Source organism: Phyllostomus discolor, chromosome 1 (genome assembly GCF_004126475.2).
Source record: "Phyllostomus discolor isolate MPI-MPIP mPhyDis1 chromosome 1, mPhyDis1.pri.v3, whole genome shotgun sequence".
Lineage (NCBI taxonomy): Eukaryota > Metazoa > Chordata > Mammalia > Chiroptera > Phyllostomidae > Phyllostomus > Phyllostomus discolor.
This window is the reverse complement of record NC_040903.2, coordinates 147,654,829-147,674,149: the sequence shown is the minus strand read 5'-3', so window position 1 is coordinate 147,674,149 and position 19,321 is coordinate 147,654,829. Positions and strand designations below refer to the sequence as shown.

General features: G+C 39.2%; 1 protein-coding gene across 1 annotated transcript in view; it reads right to left on the bottom strand.

Moving 5' to 3' along the window:
* The window catches only part of KATNBL1 (katanin regulatory subunit B1 like 1), a 45,078-nt gene extending 29,115 nt beyond the window's left edge, over window positions 1-15,963 (bottom strand). The window contains exon 1 of the mRNA XM_028504250.2: window positions 15,803-15,963. The gene's annotated coding sequence lies outside the window, so the exon portion shown is untranslated. The remainder of the gene's footprint in view (window positions 1-15,802) is intronic.
* Between the last annotated feature and the right edge of the window lie 3,358 nt (window positions 15,964-19,321).

Here is a 19,321-nt window from a genome sequence, read left to right as displayed (position 1 = left end):
GTGCGGTGAGTACTCTCACTTGGAGACCAGTGGGAGTTAAAAACTTAATCTGCAAAGGCCTTTAGGCTTCCCATGTCTCTCTCAGTTCTCTGGAAAGTTTTCTGCTCACTATGCAGTAGGTATCACAACTCATTACCTGGGTGAAAAATTAAGGACTCGTCCAACCTTAAGGGCTGGTATTAAGTCAGACAGACCCATGTTCAAATTTGCACCTTTTCCCATTTAACTAGCTATGTGACCCTGGGAACGGCTGACCTCAATTTCCTCACCTATAAAAGTAAAGATGTTTGTGTTTTTACCTTGCCTCACTCCAAAAGAATAAGAAAACCTGCAGACAATTTTTTTCTTTTTTTAATTGAATTTATTAGAGTGACATTGGTTTATAAAGTTATATAGGTTTCAGGCATACAATTTTATAATATATTATCTGTATGTTGCATTGTGTGTCCACCATGCCAAGTCTCCTTCCATCACAATTTACTCTCTCTGTACCCTCTTCTACCTCCCCCCAGTCTTCTTTCCCTCTGGTAATCACCATACTATTGTGTGTCTGTAAATATTTTTTCTTCTTAATCCCTTCCCCTTTTTCACCTAACCCCCACCCCCGCCCCAACCACCTCTCCTCTAACAGCTGTCAGTCTGTTCTCTGTATCTATGAGTTTGTTTCTATTTTGTTTGCTGGTTTACTTTGTTCATTAGATTCTGCATATAAGTGAAATCAAATGATATGTGTCCTTCTCTGACTGGCTTATTTCACTTAGCATAATACTCTCCAGGTCTATCCATGCTGTCGCAAGAGGTACAGTGAGTATAGGAGTCACTACCTTTTCCCGTTTTTTTGTGTGTGAAAGCTTTAACACGGTTTAAGTTTCTGCCATCTTCTCATAAACTGACTTCCTTGATCTCTGTGACATTCCAATGTTAGTGCTTTCTCTCCTCAGAATTTGACTACTACTTTGAAATCACTTTGATCACTAAAAATATGCTCTTGTTATAATAGTTTGGTTGTTAACTTATTTACTCCCCCCCACCCCATCTCTTTAGCCAACTAAAGAGATTAAGCGGGTTGGTTTATAAGGAAAGACTTGAATTAACCATATTAAAGCTTCACAAAAAAAAATGTAAAAAGGTAGGGACTCCTAAACTCAGTGTAAGCATCCCTAAAACAGAAAGCACATTTAGGTCTCATTTTCTAAGCTTTTGCTATTAAAGCTTCCTGTCTCTCTTGATACTTGGGTTCTACGGTAACAAATTGTTTTTTGTCCCTGAAAAGTTCCTTTCTCTCCTTGCCATTTCATCACAGCCTCCAACTATAATGATTGAGTTCAAATCTTCCTCTGAAGCATTTGAAAAAAAAATCTTCACCCAGGAATGTTTACTGATTTTAGAGAGAATGGAAGGGAGTGTGGAGAAAGGGAAAAGAAACATTGAAGTGAGAGAGAAACATGGATCAGTTGCCTCCTATATGCACCCTGAACTGGGATTGACCATGCAACCTGAGTTTGTACCCTGACTGGGGACTGATCTCAGCAAACCTTCTGTGCACAGGATGATGCTCCAACCAATGGAGCAACCCAGCCAGGGCACTCTCTGAAGCATTTCTTGATTCCTATATTCATCGATCTCTTCCTTTACCATGTTTTTATGGCACTTAGTTACTATCACATAGCTTAGAACTTCAACAATTTACCAACAATTGGCACTAACTGATCTATGTGTGTTTCCGCTCACCAACTGGACTACTAAACTACTCATGGGCAGGAACTGATTGCATACTGTTATATACAGAACCTGAAAGGCAATTTAACAACTTAGTTAATTTAAATATGTACAAAACATCTCTCTCTCTCACCCCCCCCCCCCCCCACAAACACACACACAGCATGGTATATTCTCCAGTGAGCAAATGAGCATCATCACAATCAAAGTCTTGGTAATGTAAGGCTCATTTAAAAACAATGATTAAAGGAGTCCTGGCTGGTGTGACTCAGTGAATTGAGTACCGGCCTGCGAACCAAAGGGTTGCCAGTTAGATTCCCAGTCAGGGCTAAATCCCAAGCATGTGCTTGGGTTGTGGGCCAGGTCCCCAGTAGGGGGTGTGTGAGAGGCAACCCCTTCTTCTTCTCCCTCCCCATCCCTCTCTAAAAATAAATACAATCTTAAAAAAATAAAAAATGATTAAAGGAAAGAAAGCATATATATTCAATTCAACATATCTTTACTGAGCACCTACCATGTGTCAAGAAATAGGAAGTACATGTCTTCAATAAAACAACAACAACAAAAAAACCCTCATAGATACAGACAACAGATTGGTGATTACCAGGGGAGAAAGGGGGTAGAGGAAACATGAAGAGGGTAAAGAAGATCAAATATTTGGTGATGGGAGGAGATTAGGTTTTAGGTAGTGAACACACAATAGAGTAAACAGATATCATATTCTAAAGTCATACATCTGTAATTTATATAATGTTATTAACCAATGTTATGCCAATAAGTTTACTAAAAAGTAAATAAATAAATAAATAAAAAAGAAGTACATGCTCTATTTCTCAAGAAGCTCATGGCTTAGTGGGGAAGAATAACAAGAAAGCCTGTAAGTATAAAATAATTCTGTGCTATAAAAGAGGAACAGATAGTACAGGTTGCTAAAAAAGCAGCACCAATGCATCTAACTTGAGAGGCACCAAAACATCCAGGAATATATCTCAGGTCACAGCAGATTTGAGTCCTGAAAACTAAACAGGAAATTGCACAAATGAAATGATGCAAAGTACTCTATGTAAGCAATCATAGTAAAACTCGTATGTGCTCAAAAAAAAAAAAAATCAGAATCTAGAGCTTTCCTTATTTCTATATTTTTAGTTCTCCAGAAATGATTATTCAATCTAAGCATAAATAGACATAAAAACTGATACAGAAGCTGATAGAAAATTTCTCAATGGATAGATCAGGTTGACAACATCCAAACCACAAATCAACTTTGGCATCACAGAAAAGGGTTCAACCAGATGTTATTATATTTTCTGATGTGACACACAGGAAATATTACAAAACACTACTATTAAATATTCTTGCAAAAAAAACCCTAACCTGAACATGATCAAGCCTCATCCATTTGTTACCAACTACAAGTTTAATAGAAATACAGAAAATGGAGGGGAACCTAATAAGCACTACCATGAGATAAATACAGAAAAACTGAAAATCTTTGGGACACAAAAATTAGTTTCCTCAACAAATACTTTGCAAGGAAAAAATAAAGAGGTGGGCCCTGGCTGGGTGGCTAGTTGGTTGCGGTTTTGATCCCCAGTCAGGGGATCTCTGTCTGTCTGTGTCTGTCTGTCTGTCTGTCTCTCTCTCTCTCTCGTCTGGGGGGCAGCCACTCAACACTTCTCTCTTGCACAGAGGTTTCTTGCTCTCCCTTCCTCACTGAAAAAAAGTGTCCTCAGGTGAGAATAAAAATAAATAAATAAAATAAGCATATCCTCATTAGAAGATTTAAAATAAAATAAAAATAAGAGGAGGACCCTATATATTAAAAGAGACTGTACCAACTGAATATAATGTGTGGACACTGCTTAGATCCTAGTTTAAAAAAAACTTAAAAAATGTAAGAAACAGAATTTTGAATAGTGGCTGGATATATAATTAAGGAGTTGTTTGTTTACAACTCTGAAGTTAAACTACATATAATGAACTATACGTATTTAAAGTATACTTATATATACACCTGTACATATATACTCATTAAGCCATTACTATAATCAAGATAGTAAACCGTCATTTTCTATGACCCTTTGTAATCTCTCCCCAATCATTTGATCTACTTTCTGTCACCACAGAATAGTTTGCCTTTTCTAGGGGACTTCCAGCCAAGAAGGCATAGGCAGACATACTGTGCCTCCTCACATAACCAAAAGGACAACAATAAATTTAAAAACAAAAACAACCAGAACTGACAGAAAATCGAACTCTATGTAAGTCTGACAACCAAGGAGTTCAAGACGAAACATTCATCCAGACCGGTAGTGGGGGCGGAGACGGGGAGCTGGGCAGAGAGGACTCACGGCAAGGCACTGGTTGGGGAACCAGGGTGGGCAAAGCAGTGGTTGGTGGACTAGGTCCCATGTTGTGTGCAGATAAACCAGGAGGAACAACTGGAAAGTGAGACAGACCGTGCCACCTAGGCTTCTAGTGCAGGGAAATAAAACCTCAAAGCCTCTGACTGAAAACACCTGTGGGAGGTGAGGCGGCAGTGGGAGGAACTCCCAGCCTCACAGGAGAATTCGTTGGAGAGACCCACAGGGTCCTAGAACACACACAAACCCACCCACCTGGGAATCAGCACCAGAAGGACCCAATTTGATTGTGGGTAGTAGGGGAAGTGACTGAAATCCGGCAGGGAGCAGGGCAAGGGCCATTGTTCCCTCTCAGACAGCATCACATCACAGAGACATGGGTTGCCCCACCCTGGTGAACACCTAAGGCTCTGCCTCTTATTACATAATAGGCGCCTGAGACAAAAAAATGGCCCAAGTGAAAGAACAGATCAAAGCTCCAGAAAAAATACAACTAGGCGATGAAGAGATGGCCAACCTATCAGATGCACAGTTTAAAACACTAGTAATCAGGACGGTCACAGAACTGGTTGAATATAGTCACAAATTAGAGAAACAAATGAAGGCTATGCTAAGTGAAATAAAGGAAAATATACAGGGAACCAACAGTGATGGGAGGGAAACTGGGACTCCAATCAACAATTTGGACCAGAAGGAAGAAAGAAACATTCAACCAGAACAGAAGGAAGAAACAAGAATTCAAAAAAAATGAGGACAGGCTTAGGAGCCCATGGGACATCTTTAAATATGCCAACATCTGAATCATAAGGTTGCCAGAAGGAGAAAAGGAAAGGGAAGAAATGGAAAACTTATTTGAAAAAATAATGGAGACTTCCCCAATCTGGCAAAAGAATTAGACTTCCAGGAAGTCCAGGAAGCTCAGAGAGTCCCCCAAAGAAATTGTACCCACCAAGGAAGCACCCACCAAGGCACATCATAATTACATTATCCAAGATTGAAGAGGAGGAGAGAATCTTAAAAGCAGCGAGAGAAAAGGAGAGAGTTACCTACAAAGGAGTTCCCATCAGACTATCAGATGATTTCTCAAAAGAAACCTTGCAGGTAAGAAAAGGCTGGCAAAAAGTATTCCAAATCATGAAAGGCAAGGACCTATCGGTACATCCAAGATTACTCTGTGCAGCAAAATTATCATTTAGAATGGAAGGGCAGATAAAGTGCTTCCCAGATAAGGTCAAGTTAAAGGACTGCATCATCACCAAGCGCTTATTATATGACATGTTAAAGGGACTTATCTAAGAAAAAGGAGATGAAAAACATGTATAGTAAAATGACAGCAAACTCACAGTTATTAACAACCACACCTAAAATAAAACCAAACTAAGCAAACAACTACAACAGGAACAGAACCACAGAAAGGGAGATCACATGGAGGGTTATCAACAGGGGAGTGGAAAGGGGAGGGGGGGGAAAGGTACAGAGAATAAGTAGCATAAATGGTAGGTAGAAAATAGACAGGGGAAGGTTAAGAAAAGTATAGGAAATGGAGAAGCCAAAGAACTTAAATGTACAACCCATGGACATGAACTAATGGGGGGGGGGGGTTTGTGAGTGGGAGGGGGGTCAAGGATGGAGGGGAATAAAGTGGGGGATAATGGGACAACTGTAGTAGCATAATAAAACATAGTTAAAAATGAAAAAATAAAAGTATTTGAAGGTGATTTAAATGAGTATGTTTTAACACATGGGTGTATTTATTTCTTATATATAGAAATAATTTGATGAACATCCCTATATTTATAGTATCTATTTTCTTTGTATAAACATAGTACCAGATAAAAAATATGATTATAGAGTTCTTGAAATATATGGTAAAAGCCTTTTATATACTTTGGCTAGGAGTGATGGTTAGTCACAAGATCATTTAAAATGAGGATTCATTTTTAAAAGGAGAGATGTACAAATGTACCTTAAATATTTTCACTTAAAATCTACAAATCATGCATATGCAATTATCTATGATTTCTATTTTGGGTTTCTTTTTTAAAGTGAATCAAGAACTTAATGATACTCACAAAGCATTACCAGTGCAAAATCCTAAATGGTGTTACTTCATTCATCTTTAACTTTCTAACCTACACCAAATTTGACAGGAAGTTTTTGAGTCACTTGCCTTCATTCCATCTATCCAAGGCGTTCCGATTAGTTTTTTAAAGACAGTATTTTTAAACTCTTATTTTAAATTGTTATATTTACTAAATTGGTAACAATATAAGCTTGGCAAACACAGCAGAGATGAGCAGTTGCCCTCCACATCCAGATTTCTGCCACTAGCTATGTAGAATGAGCACTATCGATGCCTCTGATAACAGAAGATTCTGTATTATCAACTTTTTATCTTTGAAAATATGACAGACAATAAATAATGTTTTAGTTCGCTGTTGAAAGATTTAACATGATGTTGTATATGACTAAACTGAAATGACTGGGCAGTATGTTGTAACGGGAAACACAAGTCCTACTATCAGAGTTCCTGGGTTTGGGTCCTGCTCTAACCATTTACTAGCCATGTGATCTTAGGCAAGTTACTGAATTCCCTATTTTCAGAGTAGTGTCATGAAGAATAAGTAAAAGAATCCACTTACCATGATGTCTGGGTTAATCACTCTGTAAATGTTAGGTATTATTAAGTTACACGTAAACATCACTATGAAGCAAATTGCTTTTGGTGTAAAAACATGATTTGTACTGTCAGCAAATTTTACTACCAGTTCCTAAATTTGTTATGTTTCTTCTGTATACAAGGATGCAAGTTCTTTCTAAAAAGTGATATTACAGTTGGACCTTTTTTCTTTTTTTTTACAGTATTAGGTTGAATCATTTCCTTATTTTTCTGTATCAACTTTCTACAGTAAAATAATTACATTTTAAATAAAAGGATAAAGTTTTAATGTAAAACAATACACTAACAGAAAATACTTTCTTAAGCCTCAAAACACAAAAATTCTTAAGTTATGTAAAGACACACAAAATAATTGTAAAACTATAAAATTCAGTGACCCGAATCTCTTTAAGGTATAAGAACTCTTGGTATTATGATGTAGCTACATAAAAAATACCAAGAATACCTCACTTCTGCTGGGACCCTTAAACTTCCCTTTCCTGCTGTAACATTCTCACCATCACCACGAGGTTTAAATGGGAGAAACAAAACCCAGCAATTATTATACAATATGTTAAGCATGGCATTATCTCTATGACTTATCTAAAGAGTTTAGGAAGAAAACTGCTCTTCAGTAGAAGAGAGTGGTTTAAAGCAAAGATATTTATACAGAGTCATTTTGTAGTTAATAACAGCTTCTAGTACAGCAGGGCATGCCCAGTATTTCATCTCACTTTAATGAATGTATAAAATTAATTTTCATGACTATTCCAAGAGCCTTGAAAACAAATGCTGGGTCCTGGCCAGGTAGCTCAGTTGGTTAGAAGGTCAGCCCCATACACCAAGGTTGTGAGTTCAATCCCAGGTCAGGGCACATACAAAAAGCAACCAATGACTGCATAAGTAAGTGAAACAACAAATTGATGATTCTCTCTCTTTCCCTTCCTTTCACTCTATAGTCAACTTAAAAAAATCAACTCATGAATGCCTAAGTATATGGAACAAGAAATAGATATTAATTTTCCCCAACTTACTCTTTCTCTAAAATTCAATGTATGATTTTTTAAAAAGACATTGAGCTGAACAATCATGTAACCCAGTGTAGAGCAGGTATAATTTATTACAAGAACTCAAAAACAATCCCCCCCTCAAAAAAAAAAGAACTTTAATGTGAAACCAGATTTAAAAGATACATGATTCCCTAAGTGTGACATTTCTTTCTTAGGTATATTTGAGCAAGGGGTGGGGAGAGGAGTCAACAAAGGCAGCAAACACTTGTACTCTAAAAGTCACAAAGTAAATGGTATGTTAACTGTACTTGTTATAAACTATATGAGACACTATTACACTGACAAAGTAATGATACATTCCGTTGATTAGTCTTGCTTGGAGCCTTTAACTCCCTTCTAGAGTCTAATGTAACTGAAAGTTAACATTTTGAAAGAATGTGTCAGATAAGGCATGGACTGGGGGAAAGAGGTGAACCACACAGGCGAGAAAAAGAGAAGCACAAAAACAAACATAGGCAGTACTTAAAAAAATATATTTTATTTATTTATTTTTTGAGCGAGGGGAAGGGAGAAAGAGAGGAAGAGATGTATCTATTGTTGCCTCTCACACCCATCAACTGGGGACCTCACCCATAACCCATGCAAGTGCCCTGATGGGGAATCTTTTTTTTTTTTTTTTTTGTCTACACTATTGTTTCTTTTTCAGGATAGAGAAAAAAAAGTACTTTCTTTTCAGCTTCCTTTGTTTTTTTTTTAAATTATTGTATTGTTCAAGTATAGTTGTCTGCATTTACCCCCTACCACTACCCCCCCAACCCCAGCCACCCCCACCTCCCGCCCCTACTTCCACTGCCCCTTGGTTTTGTCCATGTGTCCTTCATAGTTGTTCCTAAAAACCCTCCCCCCAGCATTATCCCCACCCTTCTCCCTTCTGGTTACTGTCAGATTGTTCTTAATTTCAATGTTTCTGGTTATATTTTGCTTGCTTGTTTGTTTTGTTGATTAGGTTCCACATAAAGGTGAGATCATATGGTATTTGCCCCTCACTGCCTGGCTTATTTCACTTATGACACCATAGAAATCTTAGAGAAAAACATAGGCAGGAAAATCTCAGACAATGCATGCAGCAATATTTTCACCAATATGTCCCCATAGAGCAAGGAACATAAAGGAAAGAATAAACAAATGGGACCTCATCAAATTAAAAAGCTTCTGAATGGCTAAAGAAAACAGCATTAAAATGAAAAGAGAACCAACTCTATGGGAAAACATATTTGCCAATGATACCTTGGACAAGAGTTTGATCTCCAAAATATATAAAGAACTCACACAATTCCACTCCAGGAAGACAAACAACCCAATTAAAAAATGGGCAAAAAACTTGAACAGACACTTCTCTAAGGAGGACACACAGCAGGCCAGGCCCAGAGACATATGAAAAGCTCAGCATCACTAGCCATCAGAGAGATGAAAATCAAACCACCATGAGATACTACCTCACACCACTGAGAATGTCTATTATAAACAAATCAACAAAACACAAGTGTTGGAGAGGATGTAGAGAAAAAGGAACCCCAGTGCACTGTTGTTGGGAATGCAGACTGGTACAGCCAGTGTGGAAGACAGTATGGAATTTCCTCAGAAAACTAAAAATGAAACTGCCTTTTTACCCAGCAATTCCACTACTGTGATTACATCCTAAGAACCCTGAAACACCAATCCAAAAGAACCTATGCATCCCAATGTTCATAGCAGCACAATTTACAATACAATAGCCAAGTGCTAGAAACAGCTTAAGTGCCCATCAGTAAATGAGTAGATCAAAAAATTGTGGTACATTTACACAATGGAATACTACCCAGCAGAAAGAAAGAAGGAGCTTCTACCCTGATGGAGAATCTAAAGTGCCACCTTTTGGTTTGCAGGCCGACCCTCAACCCAGTGAACCACACCAGCCAGGACCAGGCAGGCTTATTCATGCACTGTCTGGGGTGAAGAGTACCCCACCAAGTTTCCAGGAATGCCTCATAGACTTGCTGGGTTTATTCCTACCGAGGAAGTGAATTTACCAAGTTATCAGAGCTAATAATCATTGTAAATTATAAAGCTAAGTCACATTTTGATTCCAAGTTCAGAAAAACTACGACCTGAAATAAACCCTGATAGTTTTTTTACTGACTTAATGATGACTCATTCCCACCCCCCCCCCCCCCCCGGCCACCCCCCTCCAGGCAAATCCTCACTGGAGGATATGTTTATTGATTTTAGAGAAAGGGAAAGGGAGAGAGAGAAATATTGACTGGTTGCCACCCATCCATGACCCATGCTTGACAGGAGATGAAACCCACAACTCAGGTATGTGCCCTGACAGGAAATTGAACCAGCCACCTTTTTTTCTGGGGCACAGAACAACGCTCCAACCAACTGAGCCAACCGGCCAGGGCTCATCACACCACCTTCTCTTCATTCCATTTCCCACGGAAGGCTGGTGTAAGAAATAATGTCAAATTCAGGAAGGCAGGTCAAGCACGAAAATGCCAATTTCTGAAGACTCAATGCGGACAATATGATTACACATCATTATAACCAATTAGACCAAACTGAATTCCAACTTTCTTATGACCAAGTCACCCTGAAATAAAAATTACAAAATTGATACTAAAGGGGAATTGCCTTCTCACCACCTCTTCCTCAGTTTTAAAAACTAGGGCCACTGAGCATACTACATTAAAGAATTGGGATTAATGGGAAAAGGAAGTTAACTAAATTCTGAGAGCTAGGTGGGTTGTTTATCATTATGTTTATCAGTGGTTTTCGACCAACAGACTTAATTTTTTCAATGACTTTAGGACTTACTGTCATTAGTTGTAAAGGGGAGGGGCAGGTACAGAACAGCATGTTACCACTTAGGTAAAAACAAAATGTGGCCTTGGCTGGGTATCCCAGTTGGTTGGAGCACCATTCTGATGCACCAAGGTTACAGGTTCAATCCCGGGTCAGGATACATACAAGAATCAACCAGTGAGTGAATAGATAGGTAGAACAAGTGGATGTCTGTCTGTCTGTCTGTCTGTCTCTCCCCTGACCCCTCTCAAATCAGTAACAGTAAAAAAAAAAAAAACAAAAAACTAAAACCAAAATGTGTACATGAGTGATTGCTTGTTTATTCACTGAATATCTTTGGATATTCAAAGAAAGAAACTGGGAACAAATGTCACTTCTAGAGATAGGCTATGTGTGGCTGGGGGATGAGGTGAAAGGAAGATGTTTCCCTTTAGGGCTTTTAATATTTTGTATTTAAATGCCAAGTATTATGTTTCAACAAAATTAAAGTGTATTAATACTATCCTATACATCTTAAATGGCTATATAAACATCTAAATCTTTGGGAAGACTTCAATTCTTAAGCCAAGTAGATGATTATCTTCCTAGTCTGTTTTACTGAATATCCCTATTCCAGTTATTTTTCTGGAAATATTCACAGGGAGGAAAAATACTCTAACCCTTCCTAATTGTCTTCTTAAACTCATAAATGGAAATGTATATACACACATATACAAAATAAGTCACCTTAAGGATCCTTTCTGACCCGTTGTTTAGCTACTAAAGGTATTTCTGATGCTTTTAAGATAGGCTCCCTACATATGGAAGGATATACCTATAAGGTATATGACTCTCAAAAAGACAAATTAATATAAACTAATTTTAACACTCATCTTCGTGATTTGGGATTTATCTATTACACATCTATTAACACTTGTGACTAATATTTGTAGACCTGGTCAGTATGAGAAATTATACCCTAAGATCTTGAAATAAGGGTACATTGGCCTTGCAGAATTAAAGTAATCAACAAAAGATGATGCTCGAGTCCTTTTATAACAATGGTTCTTAATCTTTCTTATACCCCAATGCTTAGACTGATAATTACCGCACATCCCTATCAGTTGCAGCGGTTTGTTATCACTATGTCACCAGGGCTGAAATCAGAATGTATGTTGAAGTTTGAAAATGCCCCCCTTCTCTTAGAGAATATATTCCCTTCTCCAGTAGAGGAGTCAGACACTACCTTAAGGAGGTACTAATGACTCCCAGGTTCAAGACTCAACTGTAATCAAATTTAACATATTCATTTTTTTAAAAAATAACAGCTCATTTCAATGTTTCCCCTAAACTCTAGATTCATTTCTCCAAATGCCCATAAGTCAGCCCCACGTGAGTGCCTAACAGTCACCTATTCTTGAATTTAATATACTGGAGCTAGACCCTTAATATTCACCCCTCTCCCATTTCTACCCTCATTGTGTACCAAGAACAAAGAAGAAAATGTAACACTTGCCCAAAGGTAATGGATACTAGCTATCAGAAGACACCTGGAGATGAACACAAAGTAGAAAACACAGCATTTTAATCCAACAATGTAAAGTTATATCCTATCTAATTTGAAAAACGTATACCACGTGTATTAGGTTTAAGGGTTTTTTTTTTAATTTACTTTCCTAAATACATTTTCCAGAAAGCACCAAATTAACCGCTACAGATTAACAAGTGTAAAGACTGATGAAATAACAATGTATGGTATGATGTTATGAGGCATCCCATCACTGGCCAAGCGTGTTTAAAGATAATTCCTGCTCTCCATGAAGTTATATTCACCTCTTGCTCATAAACTGTAGCATATTATACATTTAAAAATCCCAAACTAGTCCTTCATTGCTCAAAGTAAAATTTAACACCAACAAACTTATTTAAGAGTCTAATAGAAAATGTATTTCTAAAAACCTTTCCAAGAAGAGGAAAGGGGAAGAAGACTTGCTAAGAAGAAACTGAAAAATAAGCTTAAAACAAACAAACAAAAAGAAAAACACAGGAAAATTATAGGAGTTTTAGCAAGATATGAGGTGATAGGCATCTAGGGTCCTGATTAAAATCTCATTGTCTGTCTCTGTGAATAGCAGTTTACCTACCTAAGATAAAAAGTATTATAAAAATGCCAATTTATTTCAGTAGCTCCACCATTCATTTAGGGTTCCAGATTTAAAACCTTGGAGATACTGCAGTCTTTCACCCTCATTGTTTTCTATAGTTAAATCAGTCATCATATTCTAATATTTCTTCCTTCAAAATGTCTCCTGTGAATACAAAGCAAATTTCCCAATTTCAAAAGAATACATACAAAAAACAAAGACTGACCATTAAAAAGAACATTTTTCAAAGAATGAAGAATGAGAAATACTCATGATATGCTGAGTCAAAAACAAAACAAAACAAAACAGAAAATGCCCAATTGCCATAGGGAGAAAAATACATAATCCTACTTTTATAAAAGGGAAAATAGTTACCAGCATAAAAACAGATTTGAAAGGAACTATTCTACATGAAAATGGTAACAAGTTGTTCTTCCCTTTTGGGGGATGGTTATAATTGTTTTTCCCCCTGACACTTTCTCTACATTTCCTAAATTTCCTACAATGAACAAGCATTGTTTTCAAACTTAGAAAAAATGTTATTTAAATAATTGTCTCGTCTTACCACTACTTGTCCATTCTCATGGTCTCATCCTATCTCCTCCAGTCTCTCCCTTCCCCAGGACTCACACAACAGCCTTCTTCCTTTTTGAGGTCTCTGAGCCACCTTCTCCCCAACTTGAACATTGCTTGTACATGCTCCTAAAATGCACCATACATACTTATCTACAGCACATGGAAGCAGAGATAGCCATACAAACAATTTAAAACAGCATTTTTCAGTTCCGGGACCACTGATGTTTGGGGTAATTATTTCTTATGGAGGGGCTTATCCTATCTTAGGATGTTCAGTAGCATTCCTGGCCTCTATCCATTGGATGCCAATGGCACCTCCCCTCCCCCCCTCTTGTGACACTGCCAAATGTTCCCTGGGGTGGGTGGCAAAATAGCTCCCATTGAGAACCATTCATTCTAAAAGCCTTAAAACTTCCAAAATCATATCTCTCCCTGCTAATATAGATATGTCTATAGACATATAATGATACATATATCTAGATATCTTTATATCTATGTATCTCAAGTGTAAACTTCTTTGACATATGTCTTATACAATACTCCTCATAGTCTTGCCCACATCTTGTTTTTCTCAGTAGGAACTTTCCAAATAGACAAGATTTATTTACTGTTCCCTAGAAAATTGAGAATTTTCATTCTCAATTCCAAGTCTTTGAACAGTCTCCTCACTAAAATTCCCCATTCACACTTTTCTATTCAATGGCCTATATCCATCCTTCACTTGTCAGTTCTTTGTAGAAGCTTTACTGAGTTGCTCAGTTCAGTTCAGTATATACCCATTATACCAACACAGATATATATCTATATCGATATCAGTATCGATATAGATGTATGTGTTTGTTAATCTCATACCTCAAACTACACTAACCTCCTTCAGGTTTGTTGCTCAGACATTTCCGTTGTATAGCCACTTGGTTAACACTGTGATGGGCATAGAGGCAATCAAAACCTTGATAACTGATGAATGAATTTAAATGCTCTGTTGTTAATAGTGTAAACTACTGTTTTCTTATTAAATGATTTCTCTTTTGAACCATATTTCTTGTCACAGAGCAGTTAATCATTCCAAGTACAGAGTGACCACTTGATAAGTTTTCAGAATAAAAACAGTATATATATGACATTTTCAGGAACATGTAGGTTTTGAACTATTCTCCACACTTTCAGGAAATGATACAAAGGAATTAAAACTATTAACTGAAACACAAATATGAACTTCACGAACTCCATTTATCTTAAAATACCCAATGGATGTTTTGCTCAGTGCATAAAACTTAAGCATGGTCAACAAGAGAGGACCACTCGATTTTATAGTGTGTGAATACCTATGTACACAAACACCCCTTACGCATATGTATATTACATCCCAAGTCGTGGGAAGTAAATGAAATGAAAGTGCTTTGTGAACTGAAAAGAGCCACATACAAAGGAAGCAACAGAGTAGCATCAACACTCAGAAGCCTGCTAGGGTCCCAACCATTAGTAGCTGCGTAAACTTACATACGGTACTTAACTTCTCCGTGCCTCAGTTTCCTCCTTGTCAAACAGGGATAATAGTACCTGTCCCAAAACAAAGCTCTCCAAACAGCGTTTGCAGGGAGAAAGCACAAAATAAATAGTAACCATTGTTACTACTGCAATGTTAGTTATTAGCCATGTAAAATCCTCAACGTATAAAGTTCTGATTCAAGTCTGGAGCTGGTTTTACAAAAAGCAGGTTAAGCTATTTACAAGTTTAAGCTACTATGTGGATTAGTTTTTCAGAATTTTTGCTGGTGCTAAACTTGTGATTTTTACAGAATTTCTGTTAGTTTTTTTCTTTTAATCTGCAAAACAACTGACATAGACAACTCTGTTTTCAAGGAACTTTACAAGCCACACACACACACAAACCCAAATCGACTCTCTGTTATCTCCACAATTTAAGCCAAATTTAAGAGGGCAATAAAAGCCTAGGTGGTTACTGAACTTTTCAGAAAATAAACAAAGTTTTTAAAGTTGTAATCAGCAATTCTTATGCAGTAATGTTAAGTTTTCGTCCTGCTAAACAAAAGCTTATCCGTCAGGAAGCCAAGAAGCCCTCGGAAAAGAAGGAAATTCCGAGGCCAGGCCTAAAGCGGCTCTCGGGAAAACATGTCCTCAAACTGGTCGCCACCCGCGTCCCGTCCTTCCCCTTCCCAGGGCTGCAGAAGTCGGCTCCACCCGAAGATAAGTACGTGACAGCAGGTTCCGTCCATGCCTCTCCCAGCCCGGACCCCTCGCGCCCTCCCACGCCTCCAGCGCCAGCGCCCGCAGACTAGAGCTCCCTCGCCGCGGCCGGGCAGGTGTTTCATCCCGGAAAACGCGCCTCGCCAACCCGCTCCCCAACCCGACAGCCCCTCCGCGGCCCGAGCCCAGGCCCCCGCTGGGCCTGCAGGTGGGCCCAGGGCGCTTCCAGGCCCCAGGAGAAGTCCTGCGCGGCAAGATAGCTCTGGACGCGGGGATCGCACGGGCCCAGCCGTCACTTACCGGCGCCTCATGGTATTCTGGCACCTCAACCCAGCTCCGGTGCAGACGAACTGCGCCCGGAAGCCTGGAGAGTCCCTCCGCTCCCAAGCAGAGACCCTCTCACAGACATTCAAACGCGGCCGCGCGCGCGGCCCGCCGGGATTGCTCCCCCTTGGGCGTCTCAGAGGCTCCGCCCAGCGCTGGCTCCGCCCCCTCGAGTAGCTCAGAGGGGAGGGGGAAGGGGATGTGTGGCCACAGTGCCCTCTGGTGGCCACAGGCAGGCACACTAGTGAAGCTACTACACGGAAATACTAGGAATTGAGGGTCGTAAAATTCACAGAATGACCCTGCGCTAATGACAATCTAGCAGGGCAGACAGTACCTTAAGTGTTGCACCAGGAGGTTCAAACATCTATAAAAATACAGTGCAGGGAGGGAATTATTCACTCTTATTTAAATGCACTAAAGCAAAGTGTTTGAGAGCATGGACTCTGGAGCTATGTGACATTGGGTAAGTCATATAAATTCCTGTGTGCTTTGGTTTCCCCATCTGTAAAATGGGGATAATAGCAGCTGCCTCATTATTGTGAGTTTTAAATGAGTTAAAACTCATAAAATGCTTACAGTAATGTATCTGACATATAGTAAGCACTATAATTGTTAGCTATTATTTTTTTTTGGTTCCTAATATGCGCCAGACTCTGTCAGACTCATGAGAACATAAGAAATATGTATGATGCATACCCTGTCCCCAAGAAGAAGGCTCAGCCTCTTTGGAATGGGATATACTCAACTATGAGATTAAATTTGACCAGTCACTGACATACTTTTATTTACTGAGGGTAATTCTCTTTATCTCAGTGAAGGCAGAATCTCCCCATTTTCGAGGTGAAGCCACTGGCCAAGGTTAACCAAATTGTGACAGGAGCAAGTTTGTCTTTGGTTGGCCTCTCGCCCCTTGCAGAAGCCAATCAAGTACTGCATTTGATGGAAACTTTCCTCACTGCAAGACTTTATATCCTTTGACTCACCTTTTTTAAGGCACTCCTTATCTCAGAACTCTCCAGGGCTTGTCTAAGAAACAAGTTGGTTAAGTTTGGTACAGCAATATTTTTGAGGGTCTACTATATGCCATGCTGACCTTGTACTAGGAGCTTGTAGCCTGCAGGAACTCACAGTGGCTTGGGCAAGCAAGGAAAGATATTTCGATACACTATGGTGAGTGCAATGATAAAAGTGCATATTCTAAATGCTGTGGGAGTTCAGAGCAATGGGTGGCCTGGCAGATAAACTAATTAGAGCTAAGGTGTCATTAGGCGAAAATAACAATGTATTTTTCCTCCCCAGTAACAGGGTTCTTACTTACTGCAAAAAATTAAGTAATGGTGAAAAATTTGGGCACTACTTTAGGTCTGTGGGAGAAATATTTTTAGGATATGTTTTGCATAAGCAATGCCTATGAAAGATTGTCAGATAAACCACACACAAGAAGGCACATGCCTAAGTGTGGGGCCACACCTATTAACAGGTGGTAATGTTGAGATAGTCCAGCAGTGTGAGTGAAGGAGGCAGGAGCACCGGGTTCTAGGTGTGCGCAACTTGGAACATTCCTGCATATGATTTCAACTAAGTAGGTGTGCTGTTTTAAAGAAAATAAGTTAACACACATGGGTGAAGTCACTTTCTCTCAAGCTATTTCTTCATCACCATCATCATAAACAGGAATTTCTTGATGCCCCACTATGCCTTCATCAGAAGAAGGTGGGAAAAGTGTGAGACAGTACTTATCCTCAAGGGATACTGGATGATGAGGCAAGACAAATAACGGGAGTCCTGAGACTCAGGAAATCTGCTATGTTAACATAGAAGTATCTCTGCTAGAATAAGACCTGAGGTAGACTGAAGACCAGGGGAGAATCTTGCTGTTCTCACCTGTAGAGCTTCTGAGGGTACAGTGTCTATCTCAGGCAGGTTCATCTTCAGCCTCAGGCTTTAAGGTTTACCCCAGTGGATGAGCTGCCCTGGCCCAGAGAGCTCAGGTGACTGCCAAGTGTCAATATAATTTAAGGTGAAAAATTTATAAGCATTTTTTTATATTGCTACTTTTGAAATATATACCATTTTAATGATGAAAATGTAGGTCAATTTTCTTGCTTTTCTTTTTTTCAATTTTCATTAAACTTTTTAGTCAATAAAGCTGAATTCTTCCCCTTGGAGTCCAGTCAAAGTTTTTTTAAAAATCCTCACCTGAGGATATGTTTATTGATTTGAGAGAGGGAGGGAAAGAGAAAGAAAAAGAAAGAGGGTAGTAGAGAGAGAAACATCGATGTGAGAGAAATATTGATTGGTTGCCTTCCTCTGCACCCCAACTAAGGATCACACCTGCATCCTAGGTATGTGCACTGATAAGGGAATTGAACCCATGGCCTTTTGGTGTACAAGATGATGCTCCAACCAACTGAACCACCCAGCCAGAGCAAGCTTGTGTACACACACACACACACACACACACACAATTTTTAGACACAGGGAAAGGGAGGGAGAAAGACAGGGAGAGAAATATCAATGTGTGGTTGCCTCTTGCGGACCTGGCCCACAACCCAGGCATGTGCCCCGACTGGGAATTGAGCTGACAGCCCTGTGGTTCACAAGCTGGTGCTCAATCCACTGAGATATACCAGCCAAGACAAGTTTTTAATATTTTTTGATGGAAAAAAGTAAAGCCCAAACATATTTTTATTATCCCTGTACCAGTCTTTGCACACAGAAAGGTGGTTCACTGCTACATCTCACAGTACAGTCTCTGAGGGATCTTAACCCTGGGGCCATTCCCTCATTCCTTCCTTCTCCCTACTTTAAACATTCCTTCCCTCTGACTGAAAAGCAGCTGGGTTTAGCCTTTCTGCCCCACACCCCATCTCTTAAGGGTATGGACATCACTTAGGGATGGTGTATAGAGTAACCCTAACCATAAACCATAAACATGAGAAAGGAACTCAAGCAAAGTCAGCACACATTTCTTGGAGAGTAAGGGGAGGGATCTTGGAGGAAGGTTCGAGCCTAGGCCTGACAAGCCAGACAAGATTTTGTCAGGCTCAGTGTTCTGACCAGTGGGGAAAGTGCAGAGTAAGTTCCAGGACCACTGTCTATCCTGACTGGACTGGAATGGGAAGAGCTCTGGGGAGTAGCAGAGTGAAGACTGAAAAGGCATGTAGTCATATGACAAGTTGTAAAGATCTGAAGTGATCAAGTAAAGGTGTTTGGGAAGGGAAAAAAATAATTAAGAGCCCTTGAAAGTCTAGTACTCATGGATAAGCACTGTCTCCATTTGAAAATATATTTTCTCAGGTATTTTACTGTGAAAATGACTATATTTAAGAACAGAAATGAGATATCCTACTTATAACTTTGTAAGCTCCTTTTCTTTATTTTTTAATATATTTTATTGATTATGCTATTACAGTTGTCTGATTTCCCCCCTTCACTCCCCTCAAACCTCCACACCCTCTCCGACCCACATTCCCCCCTTGAGTTCATGTC